At 52.3% G+C, this 6,375-nt stretch overlaps 1 pseudogene; it reads left to right on the top strand.

Moving 5' to 3' along the window:
• The first annotated feature begins 307 nt into the window (after positions 1-307).
• On the top strand, positions 308-1,685 carry LOC149354594 (uncharacterized; annotated as a pseudogene).
• Positions 1,686-6,375: the final 4,690 nt, after the last annotated feature.

Here is a 6,375-nt window from a genome sequence, read left to right as displayed (position 1 = left end):
ACACGGCAGCACGAAATCCACAGAGAATACATTTAGCCTTTCAATGAATGAAGACAATCCTCCATTGGACCTCCAATTTCGAGGAAAGAGCCAAGCAACGACACCGCACGGCTGCTGATACACTCCGCCTGGAACGGGAGCTAGGCCTTGATGAGCTAATGTGCCTTATTCCACCCACCGATTTGCCTTCCTATACACATACCTTGACAAAAGCATTGATGTTTTACTGATAGCACCTGTGCCGCGTTTCATGTGTCTGCGTTATCGGATGCCAGAAACGTTGTTTGTCCGTGACGTCACTTCTCAAATGAGTGCTTGCTATATAAAGATGCTGCTTGCGTGAAATAAAGGGTTGTTGTTATCGTGCCGTGATCGGGGCCAGTCTCAATTCCTACCTGCCCGCTACCTGGCCGCGCTCGGCGTCCGGCAAGGGCCTTAACGCCGCATGGTGTCAGAAGTGGAATCCTCTGGCATTTGAGGGGCGTTGCCTTAACTTCGTCGCCCGGCGCCATGTCAGAGGACAACGCAGTCAAGCCCTTTCACGGCATGTTCGCGGTTCCAGCTCCGCCAAGGTTTGACTTCGACCGGACGTCCGAATGGCCTTCTTGGATCCAACTCTTTGATGACTACCGCTTCGCCTCGGGCCTAAATGAGCGGAGTGAAAAAGCGCAGGTCTGGACTCTACTTTATACGATGGGCAGGCAAGCAAGAGAAATCTTCTCTACTTTGGAATTACCCGAAGAATAGAAGCAATACGAAGTCGTCAAAAAAGTTCGACAAGCACTTCGTTGCCGCAAGGAACCTTGTTTATGAGAGCGAGTACTTTCACCGTCGCACTCAAGAACCTGGAGAGTCAGTCGAGCAATTTGTTACCGCAATGCACACGCTGGTGGACCGGTGCGACTACGAGGAAACAGAACGCATTATTCGCGACAGGTTCGTGGTCGGCCTCAGGGATGCTAAGCTCTGAGTCGCTTCAAATGGATGCGGATTTGACTCCCGACAGCGCTTTGGCAAAAGCGCGCTTAAAGGAGACCGTCCAACGACAGCAGCAGCAACTGCGAGAAACCGACGACGAAGCCTTGGTAGCGGCGACCGGCAATCTTGATGCGGTCAGCAAGCAAGGGCAGCCCGGAAAGTATTCTTCAGGACAGCACTCTGGCAGCTCGTCAAAGAACTGTTCACCTAGAATACAAGGTCCGCGCCGCAGAGTCCAGTCCTACCGTCCAGGCACCCCCGGGTCATGCCCCAACTGCGGTCAAGGAGCGCACTCCAGAGCCTCGTGCCCGGCGAAAGCAGCGAAATGCAACTACTGCGGTTGTTCCGGACACTTTGCAGCTGTATGTCAGAAAAATGCTGCACGTGATGGAAAGAAGGTACTGCTTTCATCTCTCCATATGGACAAGGGGGCGTACTTCGTTGGCGTGGTGAACGGGGAGTACTCCAATTCTCGGTATGTACAGGTCGTCATTAACGGCACTCCGGTGTTTGCTAAAGTAGATTCTGGTGCCGAAGTTTCTGTTGTGCCCTCAACGTTTCCCGGTTTGCCTACCAGGCTAGAAAAGTGCGACCTAATCTTAACAAGCCCGTCGAATGAGCCACTGTATGTTTTGCGAAACTGTCCAGCAAATCTTGTACGTGGTCTCACCATTGCGCTCCGTACTTTTGGGTCTCCCAGCGCTTGAGGCTCTAGAAGTTATTAAATTCGCGGACTCGGTCAGTAGCGCAACAGCCGTCGAAGCTTGCTACCCGCAGCATTTCAGTGGTCTAGGAGCGATAAAAGGAGAATACGGAATTAGACTGAAGCCGAACTCGATACCTTTTGCAATTAATGTTGCGCGCCCCATAGCCTTACCCTTGCGTGGCGGAGTTAAGCTGGAGCTTGAGCGTATGGAGCGAGATGGCGTGATCCTCAAAGCTGAATAACCAACAGAATGGTGTGCAGGAATTGTGCCAATACTCAAACCATCTGGAGCGGTTCGTATTTGCGTTGACTTGACGCAATTAAACAAAAGTGTTCTTCGCGAGCGCTATGTCATGCCGACAGCGGATGATAGCCTCGGTCTTTTAGGTGGTGCCTCTGTGTTTTCTCATTTGGACGCCAACTCTGGCTTCTTTCAAATTAAGTTGTCGCCCGAAAGCCAGTTGTTAACTACGTTCATAATGACAGTTGGGCGATACTGTTTTCAAAGACTGCCGTTTGGAATAACGTCAGCACCCGTTATCTTTCAGAAAAAAATGGCGCAGATACTTGAAGGAATCCCATTCGTGATAAACCTGATAGATAAATGTGCTCATTTTTGGCAACGACAAGGCTCAACATGACGAGCGCCTGCGTCTAACTTTATATCGTCTCGCTAGTGCCGGCGTTACGATAAACAAAGAAAAGTGTTTCTTTGGGGTCACTGAGGTAAAATTTCTTGGCTGTGTGCTTAGTAAAGATGGCATCAAGCCGGATCCTGAAAAAGTTCGTGCTATCAAAGAACTGGCGACGCCAGCTAACGTGTCTAACGTTCGACGGCTGCTCGGTATGGCTAATCATCTGGCAAGATTCATACCAGATTTGGCTTCCAAAACGGCGCATTTACGTCACCTCCTTTTGAAGGGTTCCGAATGGACATGGGGACCAGCCCAAGAGCAAGCGCTATCGTACGTCAAAGACATTATCTCTTCGACGCGCGTCATGGCTAAGTATGATGTACAGTACCCTACGATTCTTTCCGCTGACGCGTCATCATTCGGTTTGGTGGCCGTATTGATACAAGTTCTACCAAACAGTGAAAAAAGACCTGTTTCATCTGCGTCAGGATCGTTGACACCTGCCGAAACCAGATACTCTCAGATTGAGAACGAAGCGTTGGGAATGACTTGGGCAGCAGAACGATTCGAAGGGCGCATCAAAGCTCTTGAAATTTTCTTTGAAACCGACCACAAACAACTTGTAACGTTGGTGGGAAAATACCTATAGATGCTTTGCCACCTCGTAATCAGCGCTTTCGCATGAGGCTTATGCGGTTCAGCTTTGCGGTTGTGCATGTCGCGGGTAAGAGCCTCGTTACTGCAGATGTATTGTCTAGAGGCCCGATTCAGGAAAACCAAATTGATGCTCATGCACTGAGTATTGGCGAATTCACCAAATTCGTTTCGGGCTGTTTGACAAATGCCGTCGAGGCTAGCCTTTTTGAACGAGTCAAAGTTGAACAAGGAGCCGATGAAGTCTGTTAAGCTCTCGCAAAATTCAGCCTGGAAGGCTGGCCCAAGTTCTCATCGCCGTCGATGGTCTTGCGTCCATACTGGCAGGAAAGAGCAACGCTCACAGTCCCTGAAGGCGTGCTGCTCAAAGTTCTGAGGCTGGTGATCCCACAAAAAATACGCGCAGAGGTCGTGATACGCTTGCACGAGAGTCACCAAGGAATTGAGAAATGCAGAGCTCGAGCGAGAGTCCGTATGGTTGCCTGGGCTGAGTTACCAGCTGAGAGTGTAATGAAGCGGCATTGCCAATACGGCACAGAACACAAGTACGGCCATCGTTGGAGATGTAATGAATCGGAATCGCCAATATGTGAGCTACAGCACACAAGTAGGGCCATCGTTGGAAGTGTTGTGAATCGGAATTGACAATATGTGAGCTACAGCGCACAAGTAGGGCCATCGTTGGAGATGATATATAGAGGCATAGCCAATATGGGGAGAACAGTGGGTAAGTAGGGCCATTGTTGGATATGATACTGAGTGGAACTGCGTATATGGGGACAGTGAAGTCAGCTCAGGACATATATAGGGCCAGACATAGCCAACTCTCTCCCAATATTGGACCAACGGTTCGTGGTGCCTGGGGCCTTAAAATAGCCCCTTCCATTGTCTTCTCGCCTTTTTCGTGCAATCACAGGGACTACATCATGGGCACCGCCTTTGGATGAAGCCAGCGACGCTCACTGGCTGGCTTTACCAGCTTTCTGAAGTCGGGTAATCATTAACGGCCCAAGCAGCACACGTATTGGGCCCAGTATTGGAAGTTGCTGGCTTCACTCTGGTCATTTGTTGGATCGGGGTTTGCCAATACATTTCCAATACTGGGCTTATTAGCTGTGCTGCTGGGGGGCGCTGTCCCCTCTATCATATTCGTTGGCTGGGTCAGTGGGATTAAGCTCCCGAAAGTGTCCTTTCCTCAGGTCACCTCCTCACCTACAACTGGACGCGCAGTTGATCAAGCGCAGCTGTCAGCTGATGTCCCTTCAGGAAGCCGGCCAGGGGGATCCCATGTCTTGGTTCAAGGAGGCGCCCGAAGGCGAACTCTTGCAGCGGCGTCACCCGCGCCGTCGACGAAAGAGCGAAGCGCGGATGACTGACAGCCGCTCGTCTCCGTGCTTGGCGCCAGGCGATGGCTGATGTCTCCCTGGCGGTGGTAGAGTTGGGAACAAAAGTCTCCGGACCACGTGTTCCTCAAACCATGCTTATAGCTCAACTATTTCACAGCGGCTGCAGACCACACTTGTGGAGATGAAAGAATAAAATTTTGACTTGTACCCTCCACAAGTGTGGTAATCAGTCGCCGACTAATAGCAGAGATATCGGTTTCGTTTGAGGAACACGGGGTCTGGAGAGTTTTGTCCCTGACTGTACATACATAGTCACAGGGTCATTACTGATGTGTTTGACGTTGCCTAAACGCCCAACTCCATCGGCGCTTTTCGGTTTGCGCTCGGAGCGCCTGCGCGACCAGCACGCGCCACGACGAGCGTCGAAAAGGGGCATGCATGTCCATGCTCCTGGTGCTGGCTCGCTCCTCCTCGTGAGCCGACTGAAAAAAAATGTCAAGCCGTGAACAAAAGGTGGTTGGGGAGCTGCAAGGATTCCGAGAAAATTTGGTGGAACCTGAAAGAGCTTTCAGCCGTGAAGAAAAGACTCCCCGAGAGCGCCGCGGTCCTCCGATTGTTGAAAACCGGACCCCGGTTCCGACACGCGCGCTAGCGCTCGTGCGCAGGCGCCGATATCTGGCACTGTCAGATACGAGCGTCATGGACGCGCAGGGCGGTAGCCGACGCGTCGCGCATGCGCAGACCGGATTTGGCCGACGCGTGGGCCCCCAAGCGCGCAGGACGTGCGCCGAAAAGCGCCGATGGAGTTGGGCTTAAGCAAAACCACTTCAGCCGGGAAAACAGGGGGTGGCATTGACGCCGCATTGGAGGCACATGGATGGAAGGAATCGTCGAGATTACGTGTCTTCGTCTGTCGTGTCGGGTGCCTGCTTCCTTTTAAGGTAGTCGCATACAGGCGCGTACATGGAGAAGCACCGCTGTAGTAAAATCCAGCAGTGCCTCTGTGAAAGACTTAAAGGGACACTGAGGAGAAATTGAAGTTGGCTTGTATCGACAGAATACCAGCTCCTGATTACAAAAATGGCTGAGGCTTAGCTTAGGTTAAGCCTAGTCAGATGCGAAGCATATTGTCGCCGAGTTGCATATCGAGCACGCCGCTTGGCTAGACGTTCTTCACGCTCTTCATCAGTCTCTGTAGCACGCCGCAACTTTTGCTTCTCATTCCAACGAGCAACCCTGTCTTCAGGAGGCATCTCTATCCCGTGTACGCCTAGCTGACGCAGGCGCACCCCCTTGTATACCGCCGCTCCAGCATCACATGTTCACTACAGCGCACCTAGCGGCAGAAGCAGGAAACACATTGGTCGCGACGCCTCGCGCGATGGCGCGAGCTGGGGCCCCGTTTCTCCTATGTCGTTACGTCACGCATCACGTGGTCCTCCTTGGTCGCGACGCCTCGCGCGACGGCGCGAGCTGGGCCCCCGTTTCTCATCTGCTGTGACGTCACGCACCACGTGGTCATCCTTGGTCACAACGCCTCGCGCGACGGCGCGAGTTGGGCCCCCGTTTTTCATCTGCTGTGACGTCACGCATCACGTGGTATGACATGGAGGTCACGAAAGGTCAATGGTAACGACACCGCCGCGCTCGAGGAGCTGGGTTGGGCTATTTTAGTATGCTTCGCATAAAAACGCCAATCATACTGACAACAAAGCTCTTGTAACGTAGAAAAGAGCAAGAACCAAAATACAGGTATCGCCGCCACAGGCCAAACTGGCAAGTACAAGCGTGATGACGTCATAGGACAAAGAACCATGGGTTCTAGCAACTCTAGGACCCGAGGCGACACAAATCACTGAGGCACAGCCAATGCATGCGCAAATCTCCTTGACGACGCCAGATGGCGCCACGTGTCCGGCAGCTACGCGCGCGCCTGAAGCATCGGGACCAATCAGCGTCTGCTCACCGGCTCCCGGTATTCCACTAGCGGTAATAAGGTACACGGTATTCTAAAGGTGTCTATTTGCGAGAACTTCGTTGACGACTTCGAGAACGA

Source organism: Amblyomma mixtum, chromosome 3 (assembly GCF_055824585.1).
Source record: "Amblyomma mixtum isolate Tamu chromosome 3, ASM5582458v1, whole genome shotgun sequence".
In the NCBI taxonomy this organism is placed as follows: Eukaryota; Metazoa; Arthropoda; class Arachnida; order Ixodida; family Ixodidae; genus Amblyomma; species Amblyomma mixtum.
This window is presented reverse-complemented; position numbering and strand designations above follow the sequence as displayed.